Source organism: Pongo abelii, chromosome 4, assembly GCF_028885655.2.
Source record: "Pongo abelii isolate AG06213 chromosome 4, NHGRI_mPonAbe1-v2.0_pri, whole genome shotgun sequence".
Classification (NCBI taxonomy): domain Eukaryota; kingdom Metazoa; phylum Chordata; class Mammalia; order Primates; family Hominidae; genus Pongo; species Pongo abelii.
The window spans coordinates 120018043-120040277 of NC_071989.2; positions in this window are offsets into that span (position 1 = coordinate 120018043).

A 22235-nucleotide genomic window follows, 5' to 3' on the forward strand; every position below is an offset into this window, starting at 1 on the left:
TTAAGACTGTTTTCTGTTCACTTAACTTCAAAGGGTTTTTATATGGTATTTTAGGATTATAAATTTTGCCATTTTTCTAAGAGGAAAAATACTTGCTTTTATTTACTCTACATTTATGGATTTCAAGTGGCCCTATAGTTCCTGCATATAATGTCTTCCTGCTGTGAATCCTACACTTCAGGAAGACTTGAATATTACTGATTCCCTAATCTCTCCTGGTTGTATGAACTAGAGCTCCAAATATAAATGCCTTTAGAGACTAAGCAACAACATAAACACATGAAGTGACCATTTTGAGTGGTCAGGACTTAACAGGAGAGTTCACGCCATTTATTTTATTCTACCTGGATTTTGAAATCATGTAGAATTATAACAGAAGTATTGGGGAGAATGTCAGTGAGCAAATAGCTAAAAGCTTTGGAAGAAGGGAAGAAAACCTGAGATGATCATTTAAAAAGGAAAGTCCTGCTTTCTTTCAATTCAGGCTCCAGTCAAGTGTTGAGTGACAAATCCCAGAGGAGGAGGCAGGATTCGTGCTCTAGCAGCCTCCACAAGAACCAAGCTCAGGTTGCCTAAATAGTTCAGTGCTGTAAATAGTTCAGTTCCAGTACCATGGCTCTTTTATCCTGGCTTTGACCAATAATGACTACACTTTGTTTTTAATCACCTATAGTTCCTTTCCTATGCTTTATTTTGCCTGAGAAAATGCCTTTATTCATTAGTTTTAGCTAAGAATAGATGATCCTAAACTTACATCATTAAAAAGAAATCACTGATGTAGATGACTGAGCCAAAAAGCAATAATAAAATTGAAGCACAAAGAGCACCCCTGGCATTCTCCAATCCCAACCCCTCATTCATCTACAAGAGGAGAGAAATCAGTATCACAGACGACATGCTCAAGCAGCTTTTCCTTTCTTAAATAGTTGTTTCCCTAAACTGTGCTTCTAAATACCCAGTTAATTTCTCAGACAGAATGATGGTGATAGATGTAGGAGGCAGAGAAATCCTAGGCAGACAGGGGCAGGTCCCCAGCAAAACCATATCCCTGAGCCAAAAAGCTTGAAACCCGCAGTCCAATCCCTGTTTGCCCACTCTCTCTCAATTGATTCTTTCTGAATAATGTCTTTTTATTAATCGAATGTTGCCTTTTCCAAAATTACCTCTGCCCTGCCCCACCCCCCATTCTGTGCCTATAAAGACCCAAGACTCAGTCAGTAGAGAAAGAAGTGGATTGACTGGAAAGAGATAACTTCAGAGGGACTGCTGGACTTTGGAGGAGAGATGGCTGGAGATTGCCAGATTTAAGGGGAAGGTTATCTGCCTGTCTCATCCCCTCTCTAGCTCCCCTCTCCACTGACAGCCACTTCCATCGCTAAATAAAATTCTCTACCTTCACCATCCTTCAAGTGTCCATGCAACTTCATCCTTTTTGGACAGCAGACAAGAGCTTGGGACCCAACATGTGTGGGTACCCAAAAACAGGCTGTCACAATGGCCATTTGCCCTTGCTGGTGGAGGGCAGCTGCCCTGCGCAATGAGGCAAGGGGCCCACTGAGCGGATAACACATGGCTGTCCACAGACAGCAGAGCTAAGAGAGAAAAACCCTCTGGGGCTTCAGGGGTCACAGGCACCCCCACCTGGGCAACACCATGGGGCCTGCATGGAGCCTGCTCCTGCCGGCACCCAAAGCAGCCAGCCAGATCCCATACTCGCTTGCTCACGCACTCCCTCACACAAGAGGTTGAGCGCGGTGGGCCAAGTAAATTGGGCACCCCCATCGCAAGTCCAACAATGGGGTCAAGAAAAACTCCTGCATCAAGCATCTCAGAGAAACTCTCTTGACCATAAGCTACCTGCCTTAGACCAAAATATAATTCCACCAAGAAAGCACAAACAAGATGTTTTTTAACTGGCCATTTAAACTAAGTTCAGAATGAGAAGAAATAGAGCAATTTGAGAATTGAGACAGTCAATTAAATGAGACTAAACTTCTCCCTGAAACCCTGCCCAGAGATGTATTTCAAGGCTTTCTACTAGCCATGCTGTTTTCATGTTTCTGTGACCAATTTCACAAATTTCACACAGTTTGTACTCAAGACCAGTAGCTTGTGAGCTTGAAAAAGGAAGAAAAGACAGAATGAAGTGATAACTGATTAAAGGATAGAAAGTTACAGCAAGAAGGGACTCAGTTGGTTCAATTCTTCGTTTTACAGGAACAGAAACTAAGCCTTTGGTAGTGCCATGGTCAAAACAAGAAAAATGTGAGTGGCAATCTTGATTTTAATTTTTTTCTAACTTCATATCCAGTTCTTTTTCTACCACTCAACACTGCCTGTGTTGGTAAGGACTTTTTAAAAAATTCTATTGACGTAATACCAATGTGCACATAAAAGAGCAATTAAACAGATATACATTTTAAAAGTTAATAATAATAATGCAAGCACTGGTGAAATCACCAGCCAAATAAAAAATGAGAATATTGTTAATCCCAGGGAAACCTTCACATGCCCCTACTTTTTGTACCTCCTTCTTCCCTCTAGGGTAAATCGTTCCCTTATGTATGTAATAGCTGTTCCCTTGCTTTATAGTTTTATTCTTTATAGCTTTATATTTATATTTATATTCTTTATAGCTTTAAATTTTATTGCTTTATAGTTTTATTGCTTTATTCCCCAGTAATGTATTTTCTAATTTTTGCTTATTAAATAGAATCACATCATATGTAAACTTTTTATCTGACATCTTTCATTTAACATATATTTTGAGATTTAACAAAGTTGATGTGTAGAGCTATAATTTGTTCATGTCATTGCTGTATAATATTCCACATATTTCATATATGTAAATATACCATATTTTAGTCATTTGTTCCACTGTTTTGAGGGGGTTTTCTTTGAGACAGAGTCTCACTCTGTCACCCAGGCTGGAGTTCAGTGGCACCATCTGGGCTCACTGCAACCTCGCCTCCTGTGTTCAAGCAATCCTCCTGCCTCAGCCACCTGAGAAGCTAGGATTACAGGTGTGTGCCACCATGCCTGGCTAAAAATTTTTGTGTATTTAGTAGTGGTGGGGTTTGCCCATGTTGGCCAGGCTGGTCTAGAACTCCTGGCCTCAAGTGATCCACCTGCCTTAGCCTCCCAAAGTTCTGGGATTACAGGAGTGAGCTACCATGCTCAGCCTATTCTACTGTTGATAGACAACTGGCTGTGTCCAGTTTGGCTCTATTATAAAAAATATTATGAACATTCTTAAACATGCCTTCCAGCTTACATGTACAAGAGCTTCTTTAGGGTATATACCTGTAGAGATTACAATTTCTAGGTTGTGGAAGGTGCACATAGTCTACTTAGAATGCTTTCAGCAGCAAAAAAAAGAAAAGAAACCATGTAATTCTAACTTAACATTACTTAAACAATAAGAACATTTACTATTCCACGTAATAAGAAGTCCAGACTTAAGGAAGATCTAAGATAACTGTTTATCTCAGTGGTTCAATAGTGTCATCAGCAATCCTGGTAATTTCCATCTTCCACTCTGCCATCCTTAGGGTCTCTCTCACTTTGCTCTCAGGCCAGGCCCCTCATAATCACGAGATAGCTGCAACAGCTCCAGATGTTATATACAATCATGACCACACCCAGAGAGAGAAGAAGCCTTCTCTGATGTTTTTTTTTGGTATAAGAAAACCTTTCCCTGAAGACCCCAGCAAACATTCTCCCACCTCGTAGGCAAGAATTGCATCACATACCCTACCTAAAGGAATCACGGGAAAGGGAAATAAAATTCATCTAAGCCAATTAAAATATTTAATACACACCCTCAGAGCCTGAAGAGAGGCCCCTTCCCTGAGCACCTAAATTATTGGCAGGAGGTTGTATCTTTTACCCATTTCTCTTAACTTTTGCTGTCATTAAATATGATGATGTGTACTTTTATTATGGAAAATGAAATATCTAACATATGCACACTAGAGAGAAGAGCATAATAAAATATTAAACCCCATCCCATAAGCTCACCATCGCCCAGCTCCACAATTAACTCATGGCCCACTTCCCTTTGTCTATATCCCACCCATCTACCCTATCTTCCCCTAGATTCATTTGAAACATATCCAGCTACAATGTCATTTCATCTGTAAACATATCACTATATATCTTAAAAGGACTCTTTTTAAAACCAAACCATAATACAGCCATGATATCTATTAAAAATAACAGTTTTCTAACACCAACAAATATACTGTCAATGTTCAGATTTCTCCAATACCTCATAAATGTGTATGTATTTAAATATTTTGTTTGTATTGGGATTCAAAAAAAGCCCAAATATTGCAAGTGCTTGATATGTCTCCTAAGTAGGACCAGTTATTCTTTAAAAAAAGAATCAAAGTTCAGTAAATGAGGAGGATGTACAGTTGAGGAAATGATAGCACAGGTCGAAGCCCCCAGGTTAACAGGCTGCAACCGTGATATGAATGGCCTCCCTCTAAGATCCATAGATGATGGTCAGTGATCACACTCAGAGATGCTGTATCAGGGCAAGTTACATTAATATCTAGCAGAACTTTGTGTCCCTGAATAGGGCAAGAAATATTAAAGATTCAGATCTCTCAGGAAAAGCTTATCAAAGAGAAAAGAAGATCATTAAAAACTGAGTAGGGAAGAACACGGAATTAATCTTAATTTCATTTCAGCAAGAATTTGTCTTTAAGAAATTAGCCATTATCAAGAGATTCATACAGATTGTGAAAGACCAGAAAGTTATAGTTCCCTGGAGAATATCTATTGATTAAAATGAAATTAAAAGGTATAAAAGATAATGGCTCCAACTCAATACTTCATTATAATCAATCTGCTTTCAACCTATGCTTTGTTTTTAAAATCAGGTTATAAATACTTGAAATTACTGGTATTGGGATTTTTACAATGTAGAATTGAGAAGATAAACTACTAACAGAAGGGGAAGTGATATAGAGCTAATAAGACCTCTTGCTGCTGTTTATTACTACCTCTCCTGCTTCTAAAAATGATTTGCAATAACAAATATATAGATTTGATAGATAGGAAAAATGTGAAAGCAGAGTAAAAAGGGAGGATTCAAGAAATGAGAGAAGGAGGAAAAAAGAATTAAAGCAGAAAACATGGGTTTTAAAGGAAGGTATCAAACAGAAAATGAAGGCAAGAAATTCGTTATACTTTAGATACTTAAGCATTTATTTAATATTATTTTAAACAAGTAATAAAACTAATAAAATTTTAAAAAGCGTGCTGTCCTCTTTCTCCATTTTTCCAATCTGTTTTTTGTCCACTATGTAAGGGAACCAATATCGTAAGTCAGTTGTGGTAGTTCAATGAACAGAAAATGCTGAATACCAGCACAGCTTCTCCAGGGGTTGGGTATGGAAGGATGGCTGTGCCCAAGGAAGGGTCTAGGCCAGTGCTTCTCAACAAAGAGAAATTTTACCCTCAAGAGACATCTGGCCATATCTAAAGACATTTTTATTTGTACTATTGTCAAATAAAATGCCCATTTGGGGTACTTTTGTCATCTATTGGGTAGAGATCAAGACTGCTACTAAATACCCTACAATGCATCGGACAGCCCCCCCACAATAAAGACTTATCCAGCCCAAAATGCCAACAGTGCTAGATTGAGAAACCCTGCCCTAGTGGAGAGAGCTCAACAACTTCAGTGCACTAGCCCATCATGCACCATTGGCATACATACAATAACTTCTCCCTCCTTTGTCCAACAAATTCTTTCTTTATATTTTTTTCTTTGGGATTGCCTTCGCCATAATCAAAATGCAAAAACGCATTTCTAGTTTATTGCAAGCTTCCAACTGATCTCCTGGCTCACTTTATTCATAGCACACAGCTTCCTGATTAATTTTTTTCAGACATTGTAATTCATTCCCTCTCACCTAAAGAATTGCAGTGGCTTCCATTTTGTCTACCATGGCAAAGCTAAAGTCCTCCTCCTGACACCAAGCTAGTCCATCAAAATCGATTTTTCACTTTTATGATTTTACCTTCAATCACCATAGCTTCTTTGCTATGCTTCTAATGCCAAGGCATTAGAAGATCTTCTTCCCTCTCTGTGAGGAGCGCCTCTGCCAGGCCCTCGCCCTATCTGCAAGTGAGGAGCGCCTCTGCCCAGCTGCCGCCCCATCTTGGATGTGAGGTGCGCCTCCGCCCGGCCACTGTGCAACCTTCCAAGTGTGAAGTGATAGGCTTTTGTGTGATCTTTTCTGTCTTCCCCATGTTGTGAACTTTTCAATTAAAAAAAAAAAAAAAAAAAAGAAGATCTTCTTCCCTCTCTTTCCCTTCACCTGGTTCAACCTGCCTCCTGGTTGTTTCTTGCTGTTTGGTAAAGAATAATTCATGAAAAGTATAAAAGTTTTTAAATTGCTTCTACCGTGAATGAGCAGAACAATAGCAGAAACTCCTATTAGGTTGGTGAAATAACTTTTGCACCACTCTAATACAAAGTTAAATAAATTAAAGGAATTTAACTAGGCTTCTCTTCATTTCCTATGTCAGGAAACTATTTTCAACATTAAAGACAAACAAAAAGGCTTTTCAAGCAAAAACATTTCAATTAATTATACTTTCTTATTTTCTAAAAGGTCTAATTAATATAGATTTTTTTAATGAAAATGTTGCTTTAGAAACCAAGTAAATTAGGGAGATATCATTCATGCCTTTTTAAAAATCTGGTTTTTTAAATTTAAAAAAAAAGTACTTCAGGTTTACAAAACTTACTTTACGTATTAAACCCTACTGGTACAAGAAAAGATAAGTTATGAAAATTGGATTTACATTTTCCAGTAAAACCTACTGCATAAGAAAATTACTCCCCTATTTCAGATAATGCTAAGTCAATAACATTTCTAGTACAGAAATTGGACATGTTTAGTTTGAACAAAAGAAAAATGAGCACTGTTTTAAAATATTTAAGAAGTTGTTATACAGAAAGATGATTAGATAAGCTTTCAAAGTTGCTTACTACGGGAGAACCAGGACAAACAGGAGGCAGTTGCAAAGGGTAAGATTTTTGGCTCTGTATAAGGAGGAAGTCATGTTGCCAATCTGATTTTGAAAGAGCTTCAGGAATGTCTCAATACCATCATTTCAGTTAGGAAAACGTCCTCTGGCCAAAAACTGATGACCTTTGCTGCAGAATTCCCTCCTTAATGTGTTATGTGTGATTCACGCCCTAGCCCCACTACGTCTAGCTTCAGTTTCTCAGAACTTCTGGATCCCAGCTTCTTTCAGTATCTGGGCAGTACTACATATCACACTTGGATGCAATTATATTGCTTCTCTGCTCAACTGCAGAAGTCCCCCTATCGTCTACAAAACAAAGTCATAACCCCTCAGCATGGTTTTCAAGGCCCTTCACAACCTGCTCATCACCACTCAACCCACTGCCTCACCCAGGTGGATAAGTGAAGATTTTGATGTAAAATAGGTCAAACTTTGTTTCTTTTTAGATAGAGTTAAAGAACTGACTTAGGAAAATGTTACAGACACAATGCATCCAGACAGTATAAAGGAATTTGAAAATCTATGGTCAAGTTAGAGAAATATGAACCAGATATCAGGACATTTAGGAGGATCTGTAACTAGATGATGGTCAAATACTGATTAATGGAAGATTGCCGGCCTAAAAAGATGTTTCTAATGGTGGAACACAGAATGTTGCCTGCTCAATGTCACGGTTAAAAATATTGAACTTGTGTTCATCACACTTACAGATTTCATGATGCTGAGAAAGCAAATATATTGAAAGGGAGAAACAGGAAACAAAAAGCTATATGACCAGGACACTGAACAAAAGCAGATAAAACCCAACAAAGGCAGGGAGACAATGACATCACAGAACGATTTGTGGGAAAGGCATAAAGATTTCATATACTTGCAAGCTTAACCTGAGTGTGACTCTCAACCAGAGAAGAAGCTAATATTATCTTGGGTTGTATTAATAGACATACAGTAGCCATAATAAAGAAGACAAACGTTCCCCCGTCTTCTATAACCTAAATGAGAAAGGAATTGGCGATGGTGAGCCTGAAGAAAGAAGGTAGATTGATTGTTCTCTTTAAATATTTTTAAAAGGTGTCATGTTGAAGCAGCCCTCAAAAGTTCAATGTACAATGGGTAAAATAAAAGAGGAGATAAATTTGGGTTTTCTTTCTATCAGTGAGAACTGCCATAGAGAGAATAAGGTCTCCATTACCAGAATGGAACAGTTTTACATATACTGTAGGTTGGACTTAAGGCCTAGAGAGGAGATTAGAATCAATAACTTGGTATTTTAAACCTTGAGATTCTACAACTTGAGTATCTCAGAAAGCTGAGGGTCACTGGGTAAAACTGTGGTACTGGTGGATTGAGAAGGTCTGGGACTAGTGAAGGAAAGTTGCTCCATTCTCAAGAATTGTGGAGCAAAACTCTTGCTGTCTCTGAACAAAGCTTTATTAGACATGTTGAACTGTACTTCCACACTCATTTGGTACAAAATCTAATAATAGAATTATAGGGGAAATTCTCTTTCCATTTTATGCTTTGTAAAAACTTAAAAATGTTTCCTTTTCCTAAATACTCTGTAAGATCTCTTTTCTAAGTTGTGTACAACATAGATTTGCTAGGCATTTTCCAGGAGTAATTTTTCAACTATAATTAAGTAAAAGCCTGACAATCGACTGTAAAATAAATCTGGTACTGAGAACTACAATTTGTGGTTCTAATTTTTTTTGGAAATTATTTTATGTCTAAGACAACTAGTAAAATAAACATATCTGCTTACATACATAGGTCTCTTGTTACATCGCTGTCAAAATGATGGCATTGTTCTGAGTGTTTTTGCTCTTCAACAATATTACAGGCATTTGGTCAACGTTCCTACAGGATTTACCTGTGCTGGCTTTGTATCGGTGATTCATGGACACATTCACTGTCTCAAGCTCCTAAGGACTTCCAGGCCTCTAGTGTGCCTATTTCCCATTCCCCACCACCTCATCATGCATTTCCTTGAAGCACTACATATGGCAAGAAGTCTTACTGGGTCGGGCGTGGTGGCTCATGCCTGTAATCCCAGCACTTTGGGAGGCTGAGGCGAGTGGATCACCTGAGCTCAGGAATTTGAGACCAGCCTGGCCAACATGGCGAAACCCCATCTCTACTAAAAACACAGAAAGTAGCTGGGCATGGTGGCATGTGCCTGTAATCCTAGCAACTCCAGTGGCTGAGGCAGGAGAATCACTTGAACCCAGGAGGTGGAGGTTGCAGTGAGTCAAAATCATGCCACTGCACTCCAGCCTGGTTGACAAAGCAAGACTCCATCTCAAAAAAAAAAAAAAAAAAAAAAAAAAAAAAAGAAAGAAGAAAAAAGAAGTCTTGCTGTCCAGAGCTCTCATAACTTCATTTTTCTGCCTTTCCTTTCTCTTGAGACAGTAGTTTCCAAATTTAGTGTGCCTCAGAATTACCTAGGGAGCTTGTTAAAAATATGAATTCTAAGGCAGCATCCTTAGGTGTTCTGACGTGATGTTGCCAGGGAGAAACCATTTTTAACAAGTTCCCCTTCCCCTAGTCCGGGTATATATTTATTATTTACTTATTTACACAGGAAGTCAATAGATTATGCTTTGAGAAACAATCTCTAAAGGATTCAAAATTGGTATGAGGAGAGATCTACACTGTAGTATTTTTCTCATCAGACCTAATAAAATTTGTTGATGATCTACTTCTTTACACTAATGACTGATTAGAGTAAATATGTCTCCTCATCCATATACCCGAAAGTGACCTACAGATTCAATGTAATGTCTATCAAAGTCTCAATTACATTTTTTTCACAGAAATAGAGAAAACAATTCTAAAATTTGTATGAAAGCACAGAAGACCTTGAGTAGCCAATCAATCTGTAGCAAAAAACAAAAAACTAAACAAAAAAAAAGAACACCATGAAGCTGGAGGCACCACACTACCTGACTTCAAATATACTACAAAGCTACAGTAAACAAATTCAGTATGGTTCTGGCATAAAAACAGACACATAGACCAATGGAACAGAATAGAGAGCCCAGAAATAAATCCATGCATTTATGGTCAATTGATTTTTTGACAAACATTTCAAGAACACATAATGAGGAAAGAACAGCCTCTTCGGTAAACAGTGTTGGGAAAACTGGATATCCACATGTAGAAGAATGAAATTAGACCCTTATTTCATATCATGGACAAAAGTAAACTCAAGTGGATTAAAGACTTACATTTAAGACCTAAAACTGTAAAACTACTGGAAGAAAATGATACGAAAAGCACACTAAGAAACAAAAAGCTACTTCACATGGGACTGGACAATGATTTCTTTTAATGTGACCCCAAAAGCACAGGCAACCAAAGCAAAAATAGACAAAACAGGAGTATATCAAAATAAAAACTTCTGCACAAAAAAGGAAATAATCAACAGAATAAAGAGCCTATGGAATGGGAGAAAACATTTGCAAACCATATATCTGATAAGGGGTTAAATATCAAAAATGTATAAAAAACTCAAACAGCAAGAAAACAAATAACCCTATTTAAAAATGAGCAAAGGATCTGAATAGACACTTCTCAAAAGTAGACATACAAATAGCCAGCAGGCATATAAAAAATGATCAGCATCACTGATCATCAGGGAATAGCAAATTAAAACTACAATGAGATATGACCTCACACCTGTTAGAATGGTTTTAATAGAAAAGGAAAAAAATAACGAGTATGGATGAGAATGTAATGTAAAGGGAACCATTGCATACTGTTGATACTGAATGTGGTTGGTACAGCCATTATGAAAAACAGTACGTAGCATCCTGTTAAAAAATTAAAATTAAAAAATTTTAAAAGTTAAAAAATTAAAATTAAAAATAGAACTATCATATTTCTAAGTCTGTGGATATTTGTTTTTCAGGATTGCAGTGGTTTTCAAACCCAAAGATTCTAAACTCTTTGAAGAATCATAATGGCTCACTGATCTGCTTTAATTGCAATGTCCATTCATGTGATTCTATATCAGAGCTCAAAGCACCGGTTCCTATATCAGAGCTCAAAGCAGAGAATTAATATTTGTGCACAAGTCAAAGGGATGGGCTCCCAAGATGGACTGCAAACTGGGGTCACAGTCCAGGTCCCAGTGCTGCCCCATGCCATACTCACCTCTTTTTCAGGGCCAGGGATACTGCTGTCATCACCACCAATCTAGACCCGAGTCTTGACCCCCAGCTGCACCCCACCCCACTAGGGGAGCCAAGGGGTCCCAGACTGCCTAAGGCATGTGCTTGCCAGGTCAGATGCTCATTGTGTGCCACTGCCTGTTGCTAGGGTGCCTGCCAGCTTGAACCCATGTGGGCTGCACCTTCAGGGGCTCCTCTGCTCATGCAGATGTTCCTTATTCCATAAGCACAAACTAAAATTATGAAGAATTCAAGAGAGCAACAGGAGAGCACTAAACCCAAGTACAGGGCCCCTTCTGAGAGAAGGGTTGTGTGTAGCTGCACCAGGTTGTGCACCCATGAAACTGGCCCTGCTGGAAAGAGAAGTGATGCAGTTCCTGGGAATTAAGTAGATGTGACCATTTATGCTGTCATCTTAGGAGCACAATAGGAAGAGGGACTTCTTTCCTCTGTATTTTACTGTACTCATTTCTCAAAAATATAGCCCTCAGCATTTCTTCTGATCTTGCAGTGCCAGAAGCTGAAATCTTAATTTATAATTTTCCCTGCATAGCAAATTTGCTACCTCCTTTTAAAAAAAAATGGTTGTAATTTATTTTTCTTATTAAGATGAAACCCAATGGATCTGTGATGCTGAGCTATCTCTTATCCACATGCAACACTTGCAGGTATCAGCTTTTTTGAGAAAAAAGTATTTCTCCCACATTTCCTGAGCCATACAAAACTATTTTTAAATAATACAGATGCCAGTCATTTGACTAGAATGGAGGCCTGTCAGAATTTTCACCAGAATAGAGTTTACTTTCCAGTCAAAAGTCTTGCATCCTGCGAAAATAATACTTAGTCTGGTGACCCTCACCAGCCTGCCAAGCCCTGTGACCCAAACTTTTCTGAAATTTCTGTGTTCCTATATTCTGCTTGTCATAGTCTCTCCTCTACCTTGCTGTTTTTGCTAACTAGAATAATCATCATTCCAGCTCAAGCTTATGACTACCTTGGTATTCTGACTTATGGTCTGTTATTTTTGTGATCTAGTTTTTTACATTTAAGGATCTCTCTCCTTCAATTTCTGTTCACAAGCCTAAATCAAAGCACTACGTTTTGAGTCCATTTGTGTTCAGCAAAAAAGGCATATTTAGAAACATTGAATATATATTTACAGTTAACTTCTTTTTCTGTCCAAGTTACCTGATTTAATGCTGTTTTATCTACCCCTAATTTGTTGTAAAGCATTTTGTTTTGGAAATATTTCCCCAAAGTATGTACACATATATCAATATACGTATACACTCTATTTCAGTTCTCCAATACTGAACATTTTCTCTGTGCTCTGACTGCTACAATAAGCACTCGACTGCAAGAGTTTACACACAAGCTAAAAAATGCTCACTGCTGAGTTCTCTCATTTTGCCTTCCTACCGTGACTGTGTTTTCCCTTTCTACAGTGAATGTGTTCTGTACAGTGTCCATGATCCTCAGTCTTTATTTCTGCCAATTATTTTGGGTCTGGTCAAGCACTTTAACAGCTAACAAAATGTTTGGAATTAATAGAGGTGGGCTTGCATCCAAGAATGCAAGGAAAATATCATGCTGTATTATTTATTTAAGTTGTAAGGCAGCTGGTGTTACCCTCAAAGAAATAGATGTGGAAACAGCGTAAAGCTCAAAAGACAACTTCTTTCAGGGATTGGTGGAAGCACGGTGACATTAGAATGGCATCATAAACATATCTGTAGCATGGGACAATTGACCTGCCTAGAAGACGACTGGGCCAGGAGCATGACATAATTTCAAGTCACTTGAAGAAAATAGAAAAGGTATTCAACATCAACATAAAATGCCAGGAATGCTTGGTCTTGACAGCTGTGCTATAACAACCTTGTATGACATTAATTAAGTTAGCAATCCTATGTTCCAATATACATCCTCATTGACAAACAGGGTGTATGTATACAATACAGTAGCATCTTTCTATAAAACTCATCACTATAAGAACTACTGCTGTTCAATTTAACCTAATTCTAAAATTATTACTCAGCTAAAATGAATTATTATATTTAAGTTCATTTCCCATTGTACTTTCAAGATTCTTACATACCTATAAAACGATAGTTGGCAACATCATATTTATCAAAACTGAGTAGCTACAATGTTTAAGGCACTGGAGAGACAGAAAGGTAAGACATACTGTCTCAGTACTCAAGGAGTTTGGAGAAAAGGAAAGAGCCAGTGATCACATACTGAGAACAAAGACCACGTGAGTTCCAACATTGGCGGGAATGCTGAGGGCTGAGGTGGTTGGCGAGAGGTGTACAATGGTAGAGGGACTTGGGATGGATGCTAAGTAAGGATTGCACTTCCACAGGGGATGAAGTGATGGCAGTTACAATGCAGAGATGCAGAGGAAGGCACACAAATGGGGTTCAGGAAATAGGCTGAAAAGCCTGAATTAATGGAAAGGCTTTCACGGGGCAACGGTGGGAACGATTGCACCAGTCAGGAATCACTTGGTTGCATGTGATGGAAACCCAGCTTGAACTAGCTTAACAAAAACGAGCAAATCAGGATAGCAGTTTGTCTTACACAATTCAGAACAGAAATCTGGCAGTGAACCTGGAAACATTTGGAACCAGGGACTCTCACTGTCTGTCATCCTGCTCCTCTGGGTTCGTGTTTCATCTTCTCTTCGGCTCCGCAGACAAGACACATGGTAGAAAACGTGAACACTGACCCCCCTGAGTGCCACAACTCACAGCTCCAGCAATTCAGAGAGGAGGAGAATGGGCATTGTTCTCATTTCTAAAATGAGAAGGACACTGACTGGCCAGGGTATAGGATCAGTTTATTTCCATGAAATAAACTGAAATAAACTTCTTTTGAGAAGCCCAGAGATTAACTCAAGGAACGTAGGGTACTTTAGAAAGGGGTGTGGTTCTAAAAAAGGTATTTGAGAAAGAAAATGGTTATACTAAAAATGCATGCATATTACGTAGAAAAACAGTATCCATAAACATAGATATTCATTAAAATTTTCAAATGCCATATTTTCCATTTCTTAACCTCCTCAATTTGAAATTACAAATGCTTAAAACCTCACATCAAAATGCCAACCCGAAATAGAATTGATTCATTCCTGTTATTCTTCCCCAAAAATAGTTAATTTCACCTGCAATTATTAGAACAAAATGCTGAAGTAGATTTATCTTAAGGACTCACTGATGCTTTGTATTCTTTGTCAGTGTCTCACTACATCCACATTTCTTCCTACTGCTTGTTTTTCTTTGTTGAACTAAACCAGCATATCTAATTCTTTTACAAATTAATCTGCTCTTTCTTCTTGTTAGAGTGAAACCTTTTTGTAATGATAATTGAAGGAAACTGAGCTAACCCCCAAAGTATAGATTAACTACGTTATATCAGGATTTTACTGTGCATATTGTTTTGAGATCTAACATTTTATCAATTTCTTATAATAAACCATATTATAAGGAGTAATTACTGCCTTCATTCAGAAAAGATTATACAATAGCTTTTGACTTAAATAGGAGCTCTGCATATTTCAATGCTATAGTGAAAAACTATAGGTAGAAGCATGATAGAAAAACTAATATTTGTTCTATGGCATCTCTGACATTTTAAGAGGTATAGGTTCTACAGCCAACACTCCCCCTTAGAACAATTTTGACGTTTGTTTCCTGGAACATTCCTCTTTGCCATATCCAATCCCTTCAAACCAGGTCTGTTATACCATGTACCCCAAAAGCTGAGGCTCAGCCTCCTTGGAAGCAGGAAACTCCTCTGACTCATGTGGCACTGTATCCCAGTACCTTCAGCAGTGCTGAGGCCACAGAAGACAATCAGCAAATATTGAATAAATGAATGAATTATATAAAATATTTGTATTCATAAACAGAGTCAAAACATCCTTCAAGCAAAATGAACAAGGTTAAAATGGAGAGGTCAGTGAGGCAGAGACAAACATCCTATAATTGTTTTCTTCCTTTAAAAATGTCCCCTCATATGCATATACAGTAAGTTATTCTTCACATACCAAAGCTGAATAATTCCAAACTCCTTTCATTCCAGTCCTGTTACCGCTTGAGGATAAAGTTCAGTCTTTAAAGGACAAAGAAGCTTCTTGCCAGGAGTTGGCCAGATAGCTCAGAACACAGCTCTGCAGCCCATTCTGATTGTCCAATGTTTCTTTTGATAAATAGCATGATTGCACTGCCTGGAAAAGTAATTCCTTCTAGATGCTGGCAACAGTCATTCTGAACCATAAAAACTGTACAAGGAAATGATGAGAGTGTCAGCAAACTCAATCAGTAGGATGAGATCAGCTTTTATTGGGCTCCTTGGATAACCAGACAGCTCACAGCATGCTCCATGAATCAAGTCTGCCCAAGCCCCAACATCTAGTTTCATACAGCACACCACATGTCTTTCTGCTACCCCAAGACATTGGCCTAATTAGCAGAAATGAGCATATGGTGGGAGGGAGGAAAAGGGCAGACACTAGAAGTTTGAGGTATGTATGGGGCAATCCAGGGGGAGATATGCATAAGCAGATATAAAAGGCTAAAGATCAGTGATGACCTAAATCATAGCTAACATGTATTAAACACTTGCTAGGCACTGTGCTAAAAGCTTAGCCTATGTGACTTTACTTAGCCCTTGCAACAATTCTTTGATATGCTCTGCTTTATTCTTCATTTTACACACAAGGGAAAAGAGCCTAAGTGAGATTAAGCAACTCATTAATAACTAACAAATGATAGAATCGGAACCACTGTCTTTCTGAATCGAGTCTATACCCTTAATCCCCACATACACTGTCTTACAGAAAAAAAGTTCTAAGCTGAATCTCCTTTTTCCCTACCTCCCATCACAGCCAGCCTTCTTATGGCCATTGTTTCTCTCCTTTGAATTCAGTTTAACCAGTCTCCAATGACAGCTGTCACTTCCCATCCTCACCACTCCACTGGACCTGCTATGAGTGTACCAGTTAGGATGTTCAGGAATGCAACTAGCAGAATACCCAAACAGAGAGAAGCCTACATGAAAGGGTTGTTTTACTTTTTCCTCCCAGAATAGGAAAGCCCAAAGCTGAATGGGCCTATGATTTGTTCAGTAGCTCAATAACGTTATCGAGGACCCAGGCTGTTTCTTTCACCCTACCCTCTTGTACACATTGGCTTCATCCTCCAACCTGTTACCCCATGATTGCAAGACAGCTGCACTCCCTCAACTGCACCAAAACTGAGGAAAGAAGGAATAGGAAAATACCACTGCTTTTGCACTTTTTTCATTATATCAGACAAGAAATCAGTCATATTTTCCCTATGTCTCACTGGAAGTGTGTTTTAGGGCTGTCTCTAGCTGAAAGAGATGCTAGGAAAGAAACGTGTCTGGCATTTTTATAGTCTCAGTTGTGGGAGGCAGGTTCAAGGATCCAGCAACATTAAAGAAGAGGAAGGGCTCTTGCTCTTTAGAAGCTTTTGTTTCCTCTTGAGTAAGCAAAGAGAAGTGTCTGCCACCTCCCTGCTAATTCAGAGGACTACATATGGTAGAGATTTCTGGTGTTCACCAGCATCTGTGTCCTTTTCTTCTTCATGGGTTCTACGTTCCTCAGTCCTTTGGGATCTAGACCAACAGAATGTGATCAAGCGGCAGGATCACATGGGTTGAAAGGGTTAAAAATGGATGTACCTTCTTCATAACTTCTCCTTTATCCAAATGCAAAAGATTCCGTGGAGGATTAGGGAGTCATAGAGCTTCAAACTGGAAGTAAGCTGGATCCCTGGTTGACAGCATGGAGCACAGCCCCAAATCTACTCTGCTGTGTAACATGGATGAGGAATATATTATGTTAAGCCACTCAGATGTGAGGGTAGTTTGTTACCGCAGTTAACCTGCCTTGACTAAACAGAACATACATTTTTTGGAAATGAGAAATATCCTATACATTCAACAAGCAAAAAAGCCTATCCCCTACTGCTTCATTAATTTGCACTGTCTTTCGGGTCTCTGTAGGTATCTCAATCCTAGAATAATATAAAGTGTGGAAGAAGAAAAACAGGTTATAACAATGGCAATTCAAGTAAAATTGGTTGGGGAAGCCAAGACTTGTAGAAATGGGATGCAAGTCCCATTACTGGGTATATTCCCAAAGGATTATAAATCATGTTGCTATAAAGACACACACACACTTATGTTTATTGTGGCACTATTCACAATAGCAAAGACTTGGAACCAACCCAAATGTTCATCAGTGATGGACTGGATTAAGAAAATGTGGCACATAACACCATGGAATACCATGTAGCCATAAAAAATGATGAGTTCATGTCCTTTGCAGGGACATGGATGAAGCTGGAAACCATCATTCTCAGCAAACTATCGCAAGGACAAAAAACCAAACACCGCATGTTCTCACTCATAGATGGGAACTGAACAATGAGAACACTTGGACACAGGAAAGGGAACATCACACACCGGAGCCTGTCATGGGGTTGGGGGAGAGGGGAGGGATAGCATTAGGAGATAGACCTAATGTAAATGATGAGTTAATGGGTGCAGCACACAAACATGGCACAAGTATACATATATAACAAACCTGCACGTTGTGCACATGTACCCTAGAACTTCAAGTATAATAAAAAAAAAAAAAGAAAAAAGAAAGAAAGAAAGAAAGAAACGGGTGCAAGATGTGTGCCTGGAGAGGGTAGGAAGAGAAATGAACAGAGGAAATCTATTTCACAATTTTTCTCTTCTCCTCTACTCAGCTAGCCCTCCCTCTCACATACACATTCCTCTCTCTTTTATATTCAGTCTCTGCATATCATTTGCACTTTTTTTTACTTGTAGATCTTGAAACACTCTTTGGAGTTTTATAAATTCCCTATTAACATGAAACTTAAGATTCATGACATAACCATTAAGAATAATGCCAACCTAGCCTCCCTAGCTAAACAGATCTTCTATTTGGGAGAAAATGACTGAGGTCTAGAGCAGGAATTTTCACTTGGTCTGAATTAGGTTTTTGGACAAAAAAGAACACAGACTCACTCAGGTTAAGTCAAGGTAAGGGGGATAACTATAAAAAGATACAAAAACAGAGACTTCCTAGGAATCCAAGAACAGAAAAAAAAACAAACTCCACAAATACAAAAGTTGCACTGGCATCTTCAACAGCAAAATTTCCACATCTTCTCTTTAATGGCCATACTATTAAAGGATATACTATCAATTACTGTCTACATTTCCTGTTTCTGTTGGTATAGCTTCTTAATTCTCCTATAATAATAATAAGCTGTTTCCTCAACATCTACCTCGTAGCATTTTTCTACATTAATACCTCTACTTACTTACTGCTTCTTTCTTTATAACTTCTATTTGTTCGTAACCCCCCACAGCTCCTATTCTTTCTCATGACATTTACGCATGTATAATTTTATCTTCTCCTCAACTGCACCATCAGCTCCTACTGCTACTTGGCTTAGTCTAGCTCAGTCGACTATGGACAGGTGGAGGCAGACATTTGTCATACTGCAAATGTCTATCTAGGGCCCAGCGGCCATGGTCCTAACAAATACTGGGATGGACATAACCAGTGTAACATTTACCAAGCTATTAATTCTCAATGGATAAACTTCACAGACCTGTGTTATGTAGTTTTATCAGTGTTCAAGCTGACGCTTGTGTGAATAGGCAAGGCAGCTATATATGCATTCTTTGACATATATTCATAAGCATTGGCTAACTTTAGGTTTTGAGCCCTGCTGGGGACAATATGTATACAACTACATAATTATACATAGTTGTACTTTGTAAGTATACATAGTTGTATACATAAAGACCTAAATGAATTTCACAGTACACCCTTCTCTTACCACTTTCATCTACTAAGGCTACCTGTTATGCCCTTATCCAGCAATTTTTTAAATACAGGTAAATTTCAACTTTTCTTATAAAGTAATATATGCAAATGGAAAATTTCAAATATTATACAAGAATACTAACAAACTACACGTCTCCCTGACCTCCTACCCAAGGCTCCTATTACCCCTCCCTAAAGGTAGCAACTATGTTTCCATAATTTTTATACAAACAAATTCAAATGTAAATGGGAAAAGGTAGCTGTAAAGGTGAAATAGGGAAGAAAAGCAATCATACCCAATTTATTTGGACAATTGCAGGGGCCTTATGGAGCTGAAGAGTCGGCTCCTTTTCTTCCCCTAAGAGGCCTAATGAGTCTCACTGTCTTGCTAGAAACCTCAGAGGGAAAGTTCCACAATGCAGAGCTGATTGCCTCCATCAGATCCGAGTGAAAGTTCTCTGTGCAAGTCAGCACCTTTTAGGCGGTCACCAAAATATACATGAATTGGTGGGTAAAAGCTAGCTGGTGTCAAAGACCAGATTTTATGTCCCATTAAATAAGACTGCTGCAGGAAGAAAAATCTGTCCATTCAGTAGGAAACTCCCAGACGTTCAGCCTGATAAATTAGAATCTCATCTAGCCCTTTTGTCCTCCCACCATCATTTGTACATGTGAGTAAATATTTTTCTCTCCAAATAACAAACATCGAAGGTCTGAGTCAAAATAGATTTTGTTGCTTCAGGAAATCTCATAAAGTTTGCGATGATGGAGGCAATGCCCACTGCTCTGTTCTTATGATAAAAATCTCTAAAACTACTAAGGACCATCTAAAACCTCTAAGGGGACCCTGTGTAAGTTTCTTGCCTCCTCATAATTCTCTCTTACCCTTTTAGTCTAGGTAACACACTTCTGTTTGCCTCTCCTGTACTAAATTCTCAATTCTCCAGTAGTGTCCTGCATTGCTCCACAAGAGAAAGTTAATCTCTTACTTTCAAAATGTAAAAGATGTAGGGCCAGGCATGGTAGTTCATGCCTGCAGTCCCAGCACTTTGGGAGGCCAAGGCAGGCAAATTGCTTGAGATCAAGAGTTTGAGGCCAGCCTGGTCAATATGGCCAAACCCTGTCTCTGCAAAAAATAAAAAAATTAGCTGGGTGTGGTGGCACGCGCCTGTAGTCCCAGCTACTTGGGAGGCTGAGGCACAAGAATTACTTGAGCCTGGGAGGCAGAGGTTTCAGTGAGCCAAGACCTTGCCACTGCACTCCACCCTGGGCAACAGAGCAAGACTGTCTCAAAAAACGAAAATATTTAAAGTAGTTAACCCTACAAAAGCTGATACCCTGCCACTTCTTAATGATGATCTAGGACATGATTCACCAAACTATAACCCATAGGTAAAATCTGGTTGTGTAAATAACACTTTATGGGAAAACAGCCATATTCGATTGTTTACATATTGTCTGTGGCTGCTTTTGCACTACAATTGCAGCACTAAGTAGTTCTAACAGAAGCTATATGGCCCACAAAGCTCCAAATACTTACCATCTGGCCCCCTGTGCAGAAAGAGTTTGTTTACCCTTGATGTAGGAGGTTGGATGGGGCAATCGATCTTGAATGTACTTTTGTCAAAATACGTAAGATTTGACAGACAGTGGCCTTAACGTAAGACTACTGCTTATCTCACCTAAAGTCTAGAGGTAGGAAGGCCCAGTTGGTTCATAGATTGAACAATGACCTCAGAGACCCTGGATTTTTACCCTCTCCCATTCTGCCATCTTTATCAGATTGATTTACCACTTCAGAGTTTCCAGATAGCTACAATAGCCACAAGCATCCTTTTAGGACAGCAACCAAGTCAGAAGAAATGGAAAGGGCAAAAGAGATATTTTCTTATGAAATTCTTTATCATGAAAAAAAAGTTTTCCCAGAAACCCTTGGTAGAAATTCTCAAATTGTTTTGCATGCATAGCCTTGGACCAATCACAAAGGGTACTGAGGTTGCCATGGTGGGTTTGGAGCCAGGATTGTCATGCCTGGTTGCATATTAGAATTATCAGCAAAGTAACCAACAAATTAGAAAACATTAACATCTGCGCCCTATCTCAGTCCAATTATGGCAGAGTCTTTCAGGTGGTTCCTAGTAGTGGTATTTTTCTTTTCTTTAACTCTTAAGAAGATTCTAATAGGTAACCAGGAATGAGAACCACCAGTTGAACTAATCATGATTCATTTCCTGGGGCTGAACATGTTTCTACATGAACAAAAGCAGGGTTTATTGTATGGGAAGAAAAAGGAACAACTGGGTGGCTTTTGGGTAGGCGATCAATGAAGTTTGTCACAGTCATCTACATAGATACTGAAGCAATTCAGATAAATGGTGGACTTGGGGGAAAGAGACTGGGAGCCAGAATCCACCCAGAATCTTCCATGAATGAGGGGGAGCACCTAGAAAGTTTATGGGTAACCCCTTCAAGAAGGGTAAAGGTCCATGAACATCATTGGAAAAGAAGCCTACATGTAAAGATCACAGGAGATGGAGGTGTTGAGGGAGGGTGGGAATGTAGGAAAGAAAGGAGTGCTAAGGATACAATTAGTTCAATATTGGGCATAATGAAAGTAAAGTGTCTGTTATTTCAAGGTTGAGGTGTCTAAAAGACTTACCAGTCTAGAGTTCAGAAAAGAAGTAAACTGCATTCTTTCTAAGACATTTTTTAGAACAGGTGGCTACTAAGAATTTCCCCAGGGAACTGGCTTAAACTGGAAATGTCCCAAGAAACTACTATCTATGGGGATGATGACATTATGAACCGGAGGTTGTTCTGTGAGATGCTTAAAATACAAAGAAAAGTAAATATCTGCACCTTGAGATACAACAAACATAAATCAAACCTAATGCCAACTGTTAAGACTGTCAATTTATCCTGAACCCCGTCTAAAGATAACAGACATTTCGATATTTTACTTGACACATTTCAAGCTTTGATGGTAAAAGGAAATCACACTATTTTCAACTAATAAGAATAATAAAATTAGCAGGACATATCCAAGCCTTCCAATTCCAAATCCCTTGGATTGAATCCTCACTTAATCCAAGCTCTGATATGCACATGACTGGTGACTGCAAAATCTGAGT